Here is a 19,127-nt window from a genome sequence, read left to right as displayed (position 1 = left end):
GGAGGGGGTGGGAGGGAAGCTCACGAGAAAGGAAATGTATGTATACATACCACTGATTCACTGTTTTACAACAGAAACTAACGCAGCATTTGAAAGCAATTATACTTCAATGAAAAGAAAGTCTTAGTTTTATCCTAAGGGCAGTGGGAAGGGGGGCATGAATATTTTGTAAGAACAGGGATGGAGAGGATGTGAAATACTCAGAAAGTTATTTTGGAGGCAGGAATGACAGGGCTCAGTAACTCTCTATGTGTGGGGTCGCTGTCTGTGGTGTGGGGTCTGGTGAGACCTCCCTGTTTCTGGGGAGTTGCGTGGAAGCACAGTGATGCTCTACACTTTCGCCAGCACAGGCCTCATCGGGCAGGGTGGGGCCGGGCAGCTGAGCTTGAAGGCCCGAGGCCGTGGGGTGTGTCTCTGGGCAGCTGTCTCGGTCAGCCCAGGCCACAGAAACCGGCCAGAGGGTGTCAGGAAGCCTCAGGAAAGGCAGAAGAAAGCATCAGGAAGAGGGGCCAGAAAGAAGTCTTTGATCCTGATGGAAGCCCAGTTTGGGAGCAGCGGAAGATTTTCTATGCTGATCTCAATTTCTCAGTTCAGGCCTAAATGTGTCACTAATGTTCTCTGCAAGGCTCCCTGGCCAGACCCACTCCCCCCTCACCCCAACCCCAACACACACTCTGTTGATTCCACACATCCTAGGAGCCCTTGGCCTGCCAGGAGCTCTTTCTTGTTGCCCAGTCGTCTGTGAATATACCTAATTCAGAAGGTGAATACATTTAAATGGCTTAAACATGAAAGGCAGGTTGCCAAGCAACCAGGAAACCGAAATACCCTTGTCAGGTTATGTAAGTGAAGAACTAGCAGGTCACTGCTGTGGTGGTTTTTATTGGAACAGCATCAGTAATGATCCTCTTTCTCTTTCTTTTTCTCTTGTATCTTCTCTCGCTCCCTCCTTTCATCTCTTCCTGTAAATCCGCAGCTCAGCCTTAATTTTAAAACATAATATCTCTATTTCAACCCAAGTGTGGCCGGAATAGCTCTGGGTTCTGTGTGTGGAGTCACGAAGCAGCAAAGTTACTTTCCCTATTCGTGACTTCTCCCTGTTCCTTAAACACCTCCAGGTTCTTGAAACAACCTGTACCATGCCAACCCTTGCGAGAATGAAAAGGTCCACATCTCAAGGCAAGGAACGCGGCTATTGAAATTTCCTGGCACGATTTGAGTTTTAAAGCACTCTGCTTCAGTGTCAGGTGGTGACATATGTTTTGGGCTTAAGACTTAAATTTTCTCCTACCTTCTTGGTCCTTATGACTCAGGCCCATCATTTATTCATCGTGTGGTTTTCACTGGGTGGTTTTTCTGCCGTCTTCAATAGCTGAAACTAAAAAGGCTTTGGCAAGGGGGAGGTTGAAGATTCCTGAAGGATAAAGCAGGGAAGAGAGCAGGCTTTCTGTTGGAAATTTATAATTTAAAAAGAGAATCATCTGCGTTTCCCTGGTGGCTCAGTGGTAAAGAATCTGCCTGCCAAGGCAGGGGATACAGGTTTGATCCCTGATCCGGGAAGATCCCACGTGTAGTGGAGTAACTAAGCCCGTGAGCCACAGCTACAGAGCCTGTGCTCTGGAGCCCCTGAGTCTCAACTACTGAGCCCATGTCCCACCACTCCTGAAACCCACTTGCCGTCAAGCCTGTGCTCTGCAACAAGAGAAGCCACCGCAATAAGAAGCCTGTGCACTGCAACTAGAGAGTAGCAACCACTCACAGTAACTAGAGAAAAAGCCTAGGCAGCAATGAAGACCCAGCACAGCCAAAAGTAAATTATTTTAAAAAAGAGAGAATTAGCCTACTTACCTGTTTAAAGATGTCCCTTGCACAGAAGATCACATTTTCCCCTTCCCTCTTAGCATTTCTGTCGACTTAAAAGCATAGCCACAACCCAAAAGTTGAGAGCTATGTTTTGTTTGGTGGAAATTTTTAGGACTTAAGCCCAGGACGTGACATCTCAAGTAACCCTGAGAGAACTGCTCTGAGAAGGCAAGGGGAGGGGTCAGGTTATACAGACGTTTAACAAAAAGAGACAGGTAGCCTGAACATCAAGAGATTATTGTTTATGAAAAGAAATCAGATATCTCAAATTAAGGAATTTCTTTCCTGGTGGTTCAGCGATAAAGAATTTTCCTGCCAATGCAGGCGGTACAAGAGAAGGGAGTTTGATCCCTGGGTCAGGAAGATCCCCTGGAGAAGGAAATGGCAAACTGCTCCAGTGTTCTTGCCTGGAAAATTCCATGGACAGAGAAGCCTGGTGGGCTACAATTCATGGGGTCACAGAGAGTCAGATACCACTTAGGGACTAAACAACAAAACAACAAGCATTTTTCTATGGAAGGGAAAATGCGAGCGTCTGAGCTCACTGAAATCATTCCTTTCATATACATCTCTGCTACCTGGGGCCAGTATCCTGTGTTTTCACATCCTGAGTTCCTGAGTTTCACATCCTGAGCCACTGTGGGGAGTGGCTGCGGCCCTATGGCTGCTAGATCTTGCAGGTATTCTTCCTGAGCGCCCTGGAGGATTGGAATAGCTGATGACTGTGACATCCTTGTTTATTGATATGGCAGGAAACACTCCTTTTTTCACTTCCCTTCCCCTCTTCACAGGTGCCTAATAGTATCTTGCGGTAAGATTTCCCAACAGTCCATGGTAACACAGGGTCAGACGCTTTGCTTATGGAAAACACTCAGTCTTCAGAACAGAGCACCTACACCCTCAGGGACTTTGAATTCTTTTCTCTTTCAAATACAATCAGGCAAATAATATGGGTAAGAGCAAAGCGAGAGACCCATTGTATGTGATCTGGGAGCAGAATTATTCACTAGGATATTTCAATGTTTTCTGAGCAAAGCAATAGCTCTTTAATCTCTTTCTTCAAGATTTGTATCTGTATCTTTCAGTGCTTTATAATATGCCTCAACCTGATGAGATGTAATCTAGTGTAACAAGGTGAGCTGTGTTGGATGTAGCTTTACTGAGCTGGAAAAGGTCTCCTTCCAACTCAGTTCATTTATTTAGGCTTCTCGAGGTTATTGCAATGCTTGGCTGTGTCACTATTGTGCTTAGGCTGAGAGCTCTGGCTGAAGATTGCTGGAACTTCAGCTGTATCTTTTAAGACATCCTTTCAGAAACAGCTGGTATTGATCTGACCTACCATCAGTGGTCTGTAGGTGACACAGCCCTCCTGGGACCTTGTGGTGCTTGAGGGAATTATAAAGCTTTCCTCTGGACAGAATTAATTCTATTAGGGAGGCCAGGGGCAAAGAAGCCAGTGTCCCGGGGTACCAGTGAGCTAGTACATCCCAGGCAGAAATGTGAGCATCCCCAACTGAGATCAGCTGATGGGTTGGTGGGGGTTTGGAGATGCAGTAGCATCTGTCTGCAATTTTCCTGATGCGATTACTCACTTCTCCCAAGCGACTGTCGCTTCTGTGTGTAGTAAATTTCTTAAACCCAATCCAAATACTGTATTATGATACTGTATATATTATGCATCATTATAGCACAGATGTATTATTTTTATTTCCAGCATATTATAGTATAACAAAATCTCTAGAAAAAAATCTGTACAATTTGACACATATGAGGAAATGCAGGAATTTGCTCTTATTTATGCAGAGTCTAAAATTATTATCTCAGCCTCCATTACACCACTTCCTCTTGGTTATCTGAAAATTGCCCAGGAATAGATTTCCTGATTTTCTTTTCATTTATACATTATCCAAACCCGCTTTCTTATAGTCAGCGATAGGCAAGGCTAGATATAGTCAAAATAAGAAAGTGAGATTGCCCTTTGCTAAGAAATATGGGTTTGTAATAGCTCAAGATTGGATTTGTTTCATGAGAAAGAAGGCAATGAAACAATGTTTTTTTGGGGGGGCCTTATTCTTTTATTCATTTTATGTCTCAACTATATTATATTGGAATGTACTTAACTTTTACCACTGAGTAGGGTGAACAGTATCAGTTAGAGGCTTCAAAGAAGGTCTAGGGCTGTATTGTTTAAGTTAATACAATAAGCCCCCAACATGTGAATGACCACCACCCCTCCTCTAAATTCTCTGTTGCCTCCGTTTGCCTTAATGTTCTTCATATTACTTACAGAATGTTACTGTTTGCCTTCCCTACTAGGAAGTAAGCTCCTGATGACTGAACTTTGACTCCTGCCTTGTTATAGCTCCAATTTGTATTATAATGCCTGGTGCATCATAAAGGGCTCAATAAATACTTGTTGAATGAATGGATTCTGAAAGAATTAGTGAAATATGTTGTGATACAACTGGGCGTGGAGAGGTTAATTAGAGGTTAATTACAGTTAATTATGGGCTTCCCTGGTGGCTCAGTGGTAAAGAACCTGCCTCCCAATGCAGGAGACACAGGACACACAGGTTCAATCCCTGGGTCGGAAAGATCCCCTGGAGGAGATGGCAATCCACTCTAGTTTTCTTGCCTGGGAAACCCCATGAACAGAGGAACCTGGCAGGCCACAGTCCATGGGGTTGCAATGAGTCCGACCTGACTTAGCGACTAAACCACAATGGGGCTTCCCAGGTGGTGCTAGTGGTAAAGATCATGTCTGCTAGCAGAAGAAATAAGAGACATGGGTTTGACCCCTCAGTTGGGAAGATTCCCCTGGAGGAGGGCATGGTGACCCACTTCAGTATTCTTGGCTGGGGAATCCAATGGACAGGGGAGCCTGGTGGGCTACAGTCCATAGGGTCACAAAGAGTTGGACACGACTAAAGTGACTGCTCATGTGTGCACATAGCAAACCTTTTCTGAGGTCAGCCTTTGCTCCACAGCTTCCTCCCTGCTGCCCACCCAGAACCTCAGTGAGGCAATGGGGGCGGGGGGCATGAGCATCCTCTCTCCTCCTTCTGTCAGTACAGGAGCCCCTGTATTTCTGCCGAGAAATAAGAACTCTCTTTACAGAAAGAAGCCACAGTATCTCAGGCTGTTTACCTTTCATTCTGTGGTCAGGAGATCATTTCTCAAGTTTTGAGAGGAAGGCAGAGTGCAGAGTTCTGTGAGGGATAAGATCTGAGGCCACTCCAGTATTCGGGCCTGGAGAATTCCATGGACTGTATAGTCCATGGGTCACAAAGAGTCGGACGCGACTGAGCAACTTTCACTTTCACTTTTCACTTTCTTGCCCCTGGAGGAGGGTGGGGATGAAGATGATCAGTTGGGGATGAACTGAGGTTTTTAACCTCACCATTTGGAGCAACCCCAAATGAGACTAGTTTGGAAACAGAAGTCTGGTCAGTTGTGTGTTCTCATGGCATATGGGCCAGAAAACTGGTAGCTTATGAGTTTGTATGGACTTCCCTGGTGTTCAGTGGTCAGGACTCTGTGCGTCTGGTGAAGGGAGCATGGCTTCAACCCCTGACTGCTTAACCAAGATCCTGCATGCCGCATGCTCACCACCCCCGCCTCCAAAGTGCTTGTAAAAGAAGGCATGTGAAAAGTAGACCCTGCTCATCTGGGAAGGAATTGTGCCCCAGTAATCAGGAACAGCAAGAAAGATCTAGTCCACACTTGATTGTTCCGAAACTTATTATTAGCACTGATTACCTGCTCTCTATTTTTTCTGCTGATACCTGACTTTTGACTTCTCTACTACTTAGCACTTGCATCTGAATATTTGAGAAAGAGAAAAAAAACAGAAAGATGAAGTTCCATGTAATTTTACTTCTTGTTAGGTGCTCTCTTAAAAGAATACAGGAGAATATAGTAGAATCAAAGCGGATTGAAACCACTGGTCAAAAAGTTTTATTTTTTATCTATAGTATTTTACATTGCTGTAGATAATCATTGAATTTAGTGTTGCAAAGACCTGAGAGAGCCCGATTTTATAGGTCAGGGACTTAGATTTCAGAAGAGTTCAATTTTTCCTAATACATTCAGTTAGTAGGATGCGGAACAGGGCCTCAAATCCAGCTTGTCTGATTCAAAATGAACATGGCACTTGTTTTCACATCAACATATCATTGTGTTTTATCTCAAGAGGATTAATTTCAGCCTTCCTCATAAGTATACAAACAGAATAATATATGGTCAAATGAAAAGAACATTGGATTTTGTTTCAGAACACCTAAATTTTCCTCCAATAAGTTTTAATGATTTGGTTTTGTTATTGCATAATTTGAGTTGTTATTTAAATCTTCAGAGGAAAAAAAGACCTAGGCTCATAGCTTCACTGAGAAATTCTAAAATAAAATTAAGAAAGAAATACTTCTAGACTTCAAAGATCTTTCACAGAAATGAAAAAGTGGTTAATGGCTTCCAACTCATCATACCTTGATCTCTAAGTCTGCAAAGGACATTACAAGAAAGAAATATTATAGGCTTTCATGGAACGTAGATGCACAAATCCTGAGGGAAAAAAAACAAATCTAGAATTACAGAAATGACATATATTGTAATCAAACTGATTGGCTCTCAGGAGTGTAAAGTTGATACAACTTGAAAAAAATCAGTCAGTTTAATATAAAGTGATGTCTTGTTGTTCAGTCTCTGAGTCATGTCTGACTCTTTGCAACCCCATGCACTGCAGTAGGCCAGGCTTCCCTGTCCTTCACTATCTTCCAGAGTTTGCTCAAACTCATGTCCATCGAGTCGGTGATGCCATCCAGCAAACTCATCCTCTGTCATCCCCTTCTCCTCCTGCGCTCAATCTTTCCCAGCATCAGGCTCTTTTCAAATGAGTCAGCTCTTCCCATCAGGTGGCCAAAGTATTGGAGTTTCAGCTTCAGCATCAGTCCTTCAAATGAATATTCAGGGTTGATTTCTTTTAGGACTGACTGGTTTGATCTCCTTGCAGTCCAAGGGACTCTCAAGAGCCTTCTCCAGTGCTATAGTTCAAAGCCACAATTCTTTGATGCTCAGCCTTCTGTATGGTCCAACTCTCACATGCATACATGAGTACTGGAAAAACCATAGCTTCGACTATATGGACCTTTTTTGACAAAGTGATGTCTCTGTTTTTTCATATTCTGTCTAGGTTTGTGATAGCTTTTATTCCAAGGAGCAAGCATCTTTTAATTTTGTGGCTGCAGTCACACTGTCTGCAGTGATTTAGGAGCTTAAGAAAAGAAAATCTGTCAGTGTTTCCATTTTTCTCCCATCTACTTACCATGAATTGATGAGACTGGATGAGATTAGTTATTTTTAATGTTGAATTTTAAGCCAGCTTTTCCACTCTCCTCTTTTATCCTTATCAAGAGGCTCTTTAGTCTGTCTTTGCTTTCTGCCATTAGAGTTGTATCATCTTCATATATGAGGTTGTTGATTTCTCCTGGCAATCTTGGTTCCAGCTGTGAGTCTTTCAGCCCAGCATCTTGCTACTCTGTATAAAAGTTAAATAAGCCTGTCCGTGGGCAAAGGGGAACCCACAAGGAGAATGTAGGAGGGGCATAATCATGTTAAAATCAAATCCCATACCTGCAGGGTGGGTGACCCACAAACTGAAGAATACCAAAGAAGTTCTTGCACTATTGTGAAGGTTTTAGGCCCCATGTCAGACTTCCTAACCTGGGGGTCTAGCAAAGAGAATCCCCAGGGAATCTGACTTTGAATGACATTGGGGTGTGATTATAGGACTTCCACAGGACTGGGAGAAAGCAAGACACTTGGAAGGCATGATCAAAATCTTGTGTCCACCAGAACCCAGGGGAAACCCCACAAAAGACTGATGCAGACCTGCCTGTGAATATTTAAGTGTCTTCTGCAGAAGTGTGGGTCGGAAGTGGCCTGCCGCAGGGTCAGGACCACTGGCACAGCAGTCTTGGGAGGTGCATGATGATGTGTGCTTAGACGTTCAGTCGTGTCTGACTCTTTGTGACCCCATGGGCTGTAGCCCCCAGGCTCCTCTCTCCTTGGGGTTCTCCAGGCAAGAATGCTAGAGTGGGTTTCCATACCCTCCTCTAGGGCAGGCAGATCAGGGATTGAACCCAGGTCTCCCTCATTGCAGGTGGATTCTTTACTGTCTCAGCCTCCAAGGAAGCCAAAGAATACTGGAGTGGGTAACCTATCCCATCTCCAGAGGGTTTTCCCGACCCATCTATTGAACTGGAGTCTCCTGCATTGCTGGTGGATTCTTTACCAGCTGAGCTACCAGGGAAGGGCATGTTGGCATAAGCCCTTTTTGAAGGTTGCCAATAGACCATGGAGCCTGTACCCTCCAGGACTGCTTCAGTTCAGTTCAGTTCAGTCGCTCAGTTATGTCCGACTCTTAGCGGCCCCATGAATTGCAGCAAACCAGGCCTCCCTGTCCATCAGCAACTCCTGGAGTTTACTCAAACTCATGTCCATTGAGTCTGTGATGCCATCAGCCATCTCATCCTCTGTCGTCCCCTTCTCCTCCTGCCCCCAATCCTTCCCAGCATCAGGGTCTTTTCCAATGAGTCAACTCTTCACATCAGGTGGCCAAAGTATTGGAGTTTCAGCTTCAGCATCAGGCCCTCCAATGAACACCCAGGACTGATCTTTAGAATGGACTGGTTGGATCTCCTTGCAGTCCAAGGGACTCTCAAGAGTCTTCTCCAACACCACAGTTCAAAAGCATCAATTTTTCAGCGCTCAGCTTTCTTCACAGTCCAACTCTCACATCCATACATGACCACTGGAAAAACCATAGCCTGGACTAGATGGACCTTTGTTGGCAAAGCAATGTCTCTGCTTTTTAATATGCTATCTAGGTTGGTCATAACTTTCCTTCCAAGGAGTAAGCGTCTTTTAATTTCATGGCTGCATTCACCATCTGCAGTGATTTTGGAGCCCAGAAAAATAAAGTCAGCCACTGTTTCCACTGTTTCCCCATCGATTTCCCATGAAGTGATGGGACCAGATGCCATGATCTTAGTTTTCTGAATGTTGAACTTTAAGCCAACTTTTTCACTCTCCTCTTTCACTTTCATCAAGAGGCTTTTTAGTTCCTCTTCACTCTTTGCCATAAGGGTGGTGTCATCTGCATATCTGAGGTTATTGATATTTCTCCCAGCAATCTTGATTCCAGCTTGTGCTTCTTCCAGCCCAGCGTTTCTCATGATGTACTCTGCATGTAAGTTAAATAAGCAGGGTGACAATATACAGCCTTGACGTACTCCTTTTCCTATTTGGAACCAGTCTGTTGGTCCATGTCCAGTTCTAACTGTTGCTTCCTGACCTGCATACAGGTTTCTCGAGAGGCAAGTCAGGTGGTCTGGTATTCCCATCTCTTTCAGAATTTTCCATAGTTTCTTGTGATCCACACAGTCAAAGGCTTTGGCATAGTCAATAAAGCAGAAATAGATGTTTTTCTGGAACTCTCTTGCTTTTTCAATGATCCAGCAGATGTTGGCAATTTGATCTCTGGTTGCTCTACCTTTTCTAAAACCAGCTTGAACATCTGGAAGTTCACAGTTCACTTATTGCTGAAGCCTAGCTTGGAGAATTATGAGCATTACTTTACTAGCGTGTGAGATGAGTGCAATTGTGTGGTAGTTTTAGCATTCTTTGGGATTGCCTTTCTTAGGGATTGGAATGAATACTGACTTTTTCCAGTCCTGTGGTCACTGCTGAGTTTTCCAAATTTGCTGGCATATTGAGTGCAGCACTTTCAGAGCATCATCTTTCAGGATTTGAAATAGCTCAACTGGAATTTCATCACCTCCACTAGTTTTGCTCTTAGTGATGCTTTCTAAGGCCCACTTGACTTTGTATTCCAGGATGTCTGGCTCTAGGTGAGTGATCACACCATTGTGATTATCTGGGTTGTGAAGATCATTTTTGTACAGTCCTTCTGTGTATTCTTGTCACCTCTTCTTAATGTCTTCTGCTTCTGTTAGGTCCATACCATTTTTGTTCTTTGTTGAGCCCATCTTTGCATGAAATGTTCCCTTGGTATCTCTAATTTTCTTGAAGAGATCTCTAGTTTTTCCCATTCTATTGTTTTCCTCTATTTCTTTGCATTGATCACTGAGGAAGGCTTTCTTATCTCTCCTGGCTATTCTTTGGAACTTTGCATTCAAATGGGAATATCTTTCCTTTGCTCCTTTGCTTTTCGCTTCTCTTCTTTTCACAGCTATTTGTAAGGCCTCCTCAGGCAACCATTTTGCCATTTTGCATTTCTTTTCCATGGGGATGGTCTTGATCCCTGTCTCCTGTACAGTGTCACGAACTTCTGTCCATAGTTCATCAGGCACTCTGTCTATCAGATCTAGTCCCTTAAATCTATTTCTCACTTCTACTGTATAGTCATAAGGGATTTGATTTAGGTCATACCTGAATGGTCTAGTGGTTTTCCCTGCTTTCTTCAATTTCAGTCTGAATTTGGCAATAAGGAGTTCATGATCTGAGCCACAGTCAGCTCCCGGTCTTGTTTTTGCTGACGGTATAGAGCTTCTCCATCTTTGGCTGCAAAGAATATAATTGATATGATTTTGGTGTTGACCATCTGGGGATGTCCATGTGCAGAGTCTTCTCTTGTGTTGTTAGAAGAGGGTGTTTGCTATGACCAATGCGTTCTCTTGGCAAAACTGTATTAGCCTTTGCCCTGCTTCATTCCATACTCCAAGGCCAAATTTACCTGTTACTCCAGGCGTTTCTTGACTTCCTACTTTTGCATTCCATTCCCCTATAATGAAAAGGACATCTTTTTTGGGTGTTAGTTGTAAAAGGTCTTGTAGGTCTTCATAGAACTGTTCACCTTCAGCTTCTTCAGCATTACTGGTTGGGGCATAGGCTTGCATTACTGTGATATTGAATTGTTTGCCTTGGAAATGAACAGAGATCATTCTGTTATTTTTGAGATTGCATCCAAGTACTGCATTTTGGACTCTTCTGTTGACCATGATAGCTACTCCATTTCTTCTAAGGGATTCCTGCCACAGTAGTAGATATAATGGTCATCTGAGTTCAATTCACCCATTCCAGTCCATCTTAGTTCACTGATTCCTAAAATGTCAGTGTTCATTCTTGCCATCTCCTGTTTGACTACTTCCAATTTGTCTTGATTCATGGACCTAACATTCTAGGTTCCTATGCAATATTGCTCTCTACAGCATCAGACCTTGCTTCTATCACCAGTCCCATCCACAACTGGGTATTGTTTTTGCTTTGGCTCCATCCCTTCCTTCTTTCTGGAGTTATTTCTCCTCTGATCTCCAGTAGCATATTGGGCACCTACTGACCTGGGGAGTCCCTCTTTCAGTATCCTATCATTTTTCCTTCTCATGCTGTTCATGGGGTTCTCAAGGCAAGAATACTGAAGTGGTTTGCCATTCCCTTCTCCAGTGGACCACATTCTGTCAGACCTCTCCACCGTGACCTGACTGTTTTGGGTGGCCCCCACGGCATGGCTTAGTTTCATTGAGTTAGACAAGGCTGTGGTCCTGTGATCAGACTGGCTAGTTTTCTGTGATTATGGTTTCAGTGTGCCTGCCCTTTGATGCCCTCTTGCAACATCTACCGTCTTACTTGGGTTTCTCTTACCTTGGACGTGGGATATCTCTTCACGGCTGCTCCAGCAAAGCACAGCTGCTGCTCCTTACCTTGGACGAGGAGTATCTCCTCATGGCTGCCCCTCCTGACCTTGAACCAGGACTGGTTTACCTCAGGCCAAACAACTAACAGGGATGGAGCATAGCCCCACCCATCAGCAGACAGTTGGATTAAAGATTTTCTGAGCATTTCCCTGCCCACCAGAGCAAGACCCAGTTTTTCCCCAGAGCCAGGCCCCCTATCAGGAAGCTTTCACAAGCCTCTTTCTCATCCATCAGAGGGCAGATAGAAGAAGCAAGAACTATAATCCCGTGGCCTCCAGAGCAAAAGCTACAACCACAGAAAGCTAACCAAAATGATCACATGGATTTATAGCCTTGTGTAACTCAATGGTACGAGTCATCCCAGGCAGGGCCACCTAAGATGGTCTGGTCATGGTGGAGAGTTCTGATAAAATGTGGTCCACTGGAGAAGGAAATGGCAAATCGCTTCAGAATTCTTGCCTTGAGAATCCCATGAAGAGTCGAAAAGGCAAAAATATATGACACTGGACACCTACTACAGGTTGGTAGGTGTCCAATATGCTTCGGTCCAATATGTCCAGTACGCTACTGAGAAAGTGGGAAAATAACTCTAGAAAGAATGAAGAGGCTGGACCAAAGTGAAAACCATGCTCATCTGTGGATGCATCTGGTTTTGAAAGTAAAGTTCGATGCTGTAAAGAACAATACCCTACATGCGGCTAATTAAAAAAGAGAGGTAGAAAAATCTTTATATATTGATCTAGAAAGACCTCCAATATATATTAGTGAAAGGCACACAGCACATAAAATGTTCATAGCATGCTATCTTTGGTGGTAAACTTTAGTATCATGTATATTCTATATAGTGTATAAGTTTTTCCATCAAACTCTTTTCAAATTTTCTTTCTCAGAATCTTCTTTCATTGAGATTTTCTTTTTCTAATTTTTGTTTTATATTGAAGTATAGCTGATTAACAACATCATGTTAGTTTCAGGATTACAGCAGTGTTTCATATGTACATCCACATGTATCTATTCTTTTTCCAATTCTTTTCCCATTTAGGTTATTACAGAACATTGAGCAGATTTCCCTGTGCTATACAGTAGGTCCTTGTTGGTTAAGTGTTTTAAATACAGTGATGTGTACATGTCAATCCCCAGTTCCCATTCATCCCTTCCCTCTGCTACCTTCCCCCTCTGGAAACCATAAGTTTGTTTTCTAAGTCTGTGAGTCTGTCTCTTTTTTTGTAAATAAGTCCATTTATATCATTTTTAAAAGATAATGCATATAAATGATATCATTTTCTTTTCCATTTGTTTTCTCGTCTCTTTCTTCACCCCCTTGCCCTTCAGTCAGGCCATTTTTATCCACTCTCTCCCAGAGTTAAGGTCATGTTAGCTGACTTGACCTTAATATCACAATATGCGCTTTTTTTTTTTTGCTGTTTCTCCTGCCATCTGTAGCTCCAAGAAAAGCCCCCATCTAATCACACCATTGTAGAATGATTTTTCATGGTGCTTCCATAGCCTATAAAATTACTCCTTAGCCAGGCTAAAAGACCTGTTTAAAAGAATTGGGTACAGATTTAGCTTATAGCATCACTCTTACCTTCCATATAGCTATTGCTTCAGTCACATAAAATGACATCGCTTTTCTTCAGATACTGTGTGCTTTATGACATTGTTATTTTGCAGATATATCAACTTATCCCTTTCCTATCATCTCCCACTTTTCTTTTCTTTTTTCTTTTTAAAGTGTTTTACTGATTTTTTTTTTTCGACCACACCGTGCAGAATGGGGAATCTTAGTTCCCTGATGAGTGTAGGAGTGCTCAGTCACTTTAGTCCTGACTCTTTGTGACCCCATGGACTGTAGCCTGCAAGGCTTCTCTGTCCATGGGATTCTCCAGGCAAGAATACTGAAGTGGATTGCCATGCCCTCCCCCAGGGGACCTACCTGACCAAGGAGCCAAACCAAAGTCTTCTGCATTGAAGATTGTTTCTTTACCCACTGAGCCACCTGGGAAACCCCCTTGTGGTAGAAGTATGGAGTCCCAGCCTCTGGATCACCAGGAAAGTCCTGCATCTCCCTCCCTTCTTTTCTTCATCTGGCAAACTCCAACTAAAATGGGATGAACCAGATCAAATGTCACCTCTTCTGTGAAAATTTATTTATTTTTTAAACAATTTTCTCTTCTGTGTTTTACTATTGGAAAATATTTTAGAATCTATTGAAAAGTTGGAAATATTGACAAATATTTTGCCTCTATGAAAACTGACATATGATTGTTATTTTCTGGAGAGACAGATATGTTAGGTCAGGATAAAGAGGAAATAAGAATGACTCAGAAAAAAAAAAAAAGAATGACTCAGATGGCCCCCACTCACAGATTTGTCTCTGTGTACAGATGCCTTTAAGTATCTATTAATAAAATTAAACACAGATAGGATCAATTACAATTCAGGTATCTCACCTATATTGCTTTCACTCATCATTATGTGACAGGTACCCTCTAATATCAACAGAAAGAGATCTATGTGCCATTTTTAATGGCTACATAGTATTCTGTTTTATATATCGTTTCCTTAACTAATTTCCTGTGGATGCAGTTTAAATCACTTCCAGGTGCTCGCATTACCGTAAATAACGTCATAATGAGCATTCCACTGTGCTTTGGAAATGTTTTGACAGTTTCCCCTGATCACATAAGATCATGATTATCTGTTTTCCTGTCTTTCTCACCAGACTATTATTAGTTCCCTGAGGGCAAAAATCTTTTCTTTTGGAATCTCAAGACCCTTATAGAGTGCCAGTAGGAGCTTAATAATACTGCTAAAAGAAAGAAGGAATAAATGAATGAATATTTATATAGTTGGGTGCACATCACACATGTCTTTAGTTCTTTCTCAGTTTTTCACTGGCCATGAGCCTGATCTCTCTTAGGATTGTACAGTTCTCTACTTGTTCCCAGATGTCATTGCCACTGACATAAATCTAATATGTGACTTTAAGAATTACAGTATGCCAAACCATGACTCTGCCATAGATCTTCATGGACTCCAGAATAGATTTTATAAATTGCAGAGAAAAACTAAAAGACGTATACCCTACACTCTTTGCCCTCCCCTAAGCAGAGATGAGTTATTAAATCTTAAATTTTCAATGACAAGAAAAAACACATAGTGTGTGTGTTGCATGCTGTTTACAGCTATTGTCTATTGTGGGTTCTCTGGAGCACCATTTGCTGCTACAACTGAATGGTCCCATAGGTTGAACTCACCAATATGAATGCAAAATTGCCTTAAATCACAGAGAGGAAGAGAGGAAAATCTACTAGAAATGGCTAAACTGCTGCTTATGCTAATGTCTTCATGAGAACCCACAGTTTCCCTGTTTGCTTCTTTAGGACAGCCTCTTAGGTTTTGTGGCATATGGCAATCTAGTGAATTATAAACCTGACTCTCCAAAGAGAAACATTGATATTTCCTTGCAAGAGCTGCATTTGACTTATTGACTATAATGCACTAATTGCACTAGTTATCAGGCAATGGGACTCAACTGGCCCAGACAATGAGAGGATCCAATTGATGTTGAAAATTTACAAGAGCTTAAGCTTTTTTTTACTTCTTTTTGATGGACTGGGAACACTTACGATTGTTTAATATACTGTAAATGAGCATAGTTCAAAAACCACAGAGAGTGATATGGAATTATAGAACTGAAAATCGGCCACTGATTGGGTACAGATTCATCAAGCCCCTTTCTTTCTCAGTAATTTTTTTATTGGCATGTCAATACAGCTTGCTTTGGAAGGAGTGAAAAGTAATTGTGATCAAATGATATAGTGCGAAAGTTGACCTTCAACTAACTTCAACTGTGCTAACTAGCTGATTGTATACCACCACCCACCCCCAACCCACACACTTACTTAGTAAGTTCCAGTTAGCAAATCGTTAGTCTAACATGCAGAACATCCAGTCTAAAGCTCAGTTTCTTCAGAAACTTACATAATTCATCTCAGACAGAACATGGTGGGGCTGGAATTTGAACTCTGGAAATACAGCTCTTGAAGTTGTTCTCTGAACTTCTGGTTGCCAGCAGGGAAGGATGGGGGAGAGGGATAGTTACGGAGTTTGGCATCAATATGTAGACACTACTCTACATAAAATGGATAACCAACAAGGGATCAGTGGGAACTCTGCTCAATGGTATGTGGCAGCCCGGATGGGAGGGGAGTTTGAGGTAGATGGGATCAGTGGGAACTCTGCTCAATGGTATGTGGCAGCCCGGATGGGAGGGGAGTTTGGGGTAGATGGGATCAGTGGGAACTCTGCTCAATGGTATGTGGCAGCCTGGATGGGAGGGGAGTGTGGGGTACATGTGAATATATATTTGCATGTATGTATATGGCTGAGTCACTCTGCTCTGCACCTGAACCTATCACAACATTGTTAATCAGCTATAGCCCAATATAAAATAAAAAGTTAAAAAAATAAAAGTTGTGCTCTACTCTGGTAGGCTGTACTGTCTGTGATTAAACAAATGTACTGTCTATAGAAATGTCAGGATTTTTTTTTAAGCACAATCTTTGATATGTCTTGCTCCTGTTGAAAAGCCATCATTTACTCTCTATTACTTAAAGTAGACATTCTCGACTGTTTATTTCTGGGACACACCTAGCAACTATTCTCAAAATAACTCTTTGTGTCTCTCTTTTCTCCCCAGTCCAGAAAGCACACTTAGATGCATGCTATTCAAGGTAACCATATTGTAAAGATGATTTTAAAACTGTTCTTTTATTCATATAAATTGAACTAGAGTCTAACAAAATATAACAAATATGTGATTACGTTTGCCCAGTCAAATAGTGGTTTATTGGTCTCAAACATCTAGAAGCATTGAAGAAACTAGTCAAGGTGCAGGATAGCTGCTTAAGGGGTTTTTCAAGAACCCAGGCTCTTTCTACCTTTATGGTCACCATCTTCTCATGTGATTTGGATTCTCGAATTGGCTTCCTCACCTCAAAGTGTCAGATCTATGTTCTAGGAAGGAAGAAGAGACAAATACAAGAGACAGAAATCTAAGAAGGCATTTGCCAGGTGAAACTGTGCTCTCTAATCCTTTTTCCAGAAAGACTTACCCTCTGGCTGCTATTTACATCTCATTGGTCTCACCCCTGACACATGGCCATTCCTACCTCTAAGAGGGTTCATGAAGCTGGGTGTTTTGATCTGGGCACTTTTTTAACCTCCCCCAAAATTAGGGGTCTGGTAGTAAGAAAGAAGGGGACTATAGCTTTTTGGACAGGTAACCAACATTTTGTGTGATATATACATTGTGAATATATGTATATATGTCTATGTATGTATACATATAGGGCTTCCCAGGTGGCACAGTGGTAAAGAATCTGCCTGCTAATGCAGGAAACTCAATAGATACAGTTTTGATCCTTAGGTTGGGAAGATTCCCTGGAGTAGGAAATGGAAACTTCCAGTGTACTTGCCTGGAAATTTTCATGTACAGAGGAACAGGGTGGGCCATAGTCCATGGGGTTGCAAAGAGTCGGTCACGAATGAGCACACGTGTACACACAAACACACATACACATATATAGTGTGAATATATATATCTGTATCTGTATCTATCTCTATATATTATCTATATCTATCTCTATATATTATCTATATCTATATATAAACAAGCAAACATTTGCACTTTTATTAATAACCAATGATTCTTCAGCAGATCTCACCACAGGTCATAACATACCAGTGAGACACTGACTTCATGACTGAGAACTTCTGATCAACAGTATAAACCCCAAACCCAAAACAAAATGTATGAGGAGGGATATTATTAGTTTGACACCAGCCTAATTTCTAAATTCATGAGCTACCGTTTCCAGTCCTTTGCTTCAGCCACTCATGGCTTTTCTTGATTCTTGAAAGCACCAGTTTGTAAAAGTGGATTGTTTTTACAGACTGGGAAAAACAATAAAAACTCAACCGGAAGCTGGCTGTGCTTCCTCTGTGTCCCTTGCATGAGTCTTTTTCTCTGCTTAGACGACCCTTCCTCACCTTCTCTCTCAACTTGCGCTTAGTCGCTCAGCTGTGTCTGGCTCTGTGACCCTGTGGACTATAGCCCGGGGTCCTCTGCTCATGGGATTCTCCAGGCAAGAGTACTGGAGTGGGTTGCCATGCCATTTCTCTCGTTAGATGATAATTATTCTGCAGGACCCAGTCTAAATAAATAGCATCACGTCTCTGGAAATGTCTTTCCCTCTCTCAGACAGATCTATTTTTGGTGCTTTATTTACACCTCCATTAGCTCGCTTGTCATTATTTGCTTGAATGTTTGTCACCACCGACAAGTGCTTTGGTCTTTTACAGAACAAGAACTATAATAGATTCAGTTTTTTCTACTCAATGCCTCCTGCAGTTCCTGGAATATGTTCAAGATACCTGCTTAAATTTAAAAAAAAAAAAAAAAAGCTGAATGTTATCCCCAAAATATAAAGGATCTACAAAGAGAAGTAATGTGCTCTCACCATAGTCAATAAAAGTGCATGAATACATATGCCCCTTAAACCTGCATCTCGTTGGCTGTTGACAGAGGGGATTTTGTTTGTTTTAATTGATGATAATAGTAATATGATTGGGTAATTACTAGTTTATTTCTCCATATCTTTTATTCCTTGTTATTTAGGGGTTCTTGAGGTTATTCAGTTTTGTCTTTCTTTGTACAGAATTAGAGATACAGTTTATACCTTCAAAAATATTACTCTTTAAGGGAAGAAAAGCCATAAACTCATAGTTAAATATTGAACTCATGATTTGAAAAATCAGGAAGAAAATGACTTTTTTAACTTTCAGACTATTTAGTGGCTAACGTATTTATACCTGGCAAAAATTTAGCTCTCGTCTTTAAAATGAGTTTAGGAGCAATAAGGAATTGGGTGAGGATACAGAAGGAAGTGAGAGTCAAAAAACCCTCACAAAATCAAACAGGAGGTTAGAGCAGACATGGTGAATTGCTTGTCTGATACCACATGTTCTCTACCTCCCACTTCCTCAAGTATGTGAGGACAGACATCACTAATCAGTCAAAGATGTTTACCATCTGAGCCCAGATGTGGTCTGAGAATAGGTCTCAAAGCTATGTGCATCTTCTGTCAACAAAGAAAGGATAAGTCTATCTTTTCTCAATGCATTCTGCATAGAGGTATATTGTGTCAATACACTCCTTGTGATTGGCAGAGAGTGTGTTCATGATTTCTTTTGCAAAGCGAAGGAGGTATTGCAACTTCAAGACTGAACTTCTAGGCACTTCCTTCTGTGAAATATCTCCAGGATTGGCTTCAGTGTCATAAAGTCAATCATAAGTTTCCCAGTTCAGTTTCTGTACTTGACTCCTCTTACTGCTGGGAAATGAGAGGGAACATCCTAATCACAGATTTTATAACTGAGAAGGGAGAGAGCTAACAGGTACATACCTAATGGCAAGCAATATGCCAAGTGCTTTATAATTATATCATTTAGTTTTTATAACAGCTACAGGAGGTCAGTATCATTGTC

General features: G+C 41.9%; 1 protein-coding gene across 3 annotated transcripts in view; it reads left to right on the top strand.

Annotated features, from left to right (window-relative positions):
* Positions 1-19,127, top strand: part of AGBL1 (AGBL carboxypeptidase 1) — a 900,518-nt gene that overhangs the window by 326,710 nt on the left and 554,681 nt on the right. The gene's annotated exons all lie outside the window — the stretch shown is intronic.

This window comes from Cervus canadensis, chromosome 17 (assembly GCF_019320065.1).
Source record: "Cervus canadensis isolate Bull #8, Minnesota chromosome 17, ASM1932006v1, whole genome shotgun sequence".
Classification (NCBI taxonomy): domain Eukaryota; kingdom Metazoa; phylum Chordata; class Mammalia; order Artiodactyla; family Cervidae; genus Cervus; species Cervus canadensis.
The sequence above is the reverse complement of the archived record's forward strand: the minus strand, read 5'-3'. Positions and strand labels throughout refer to the sequence as shown.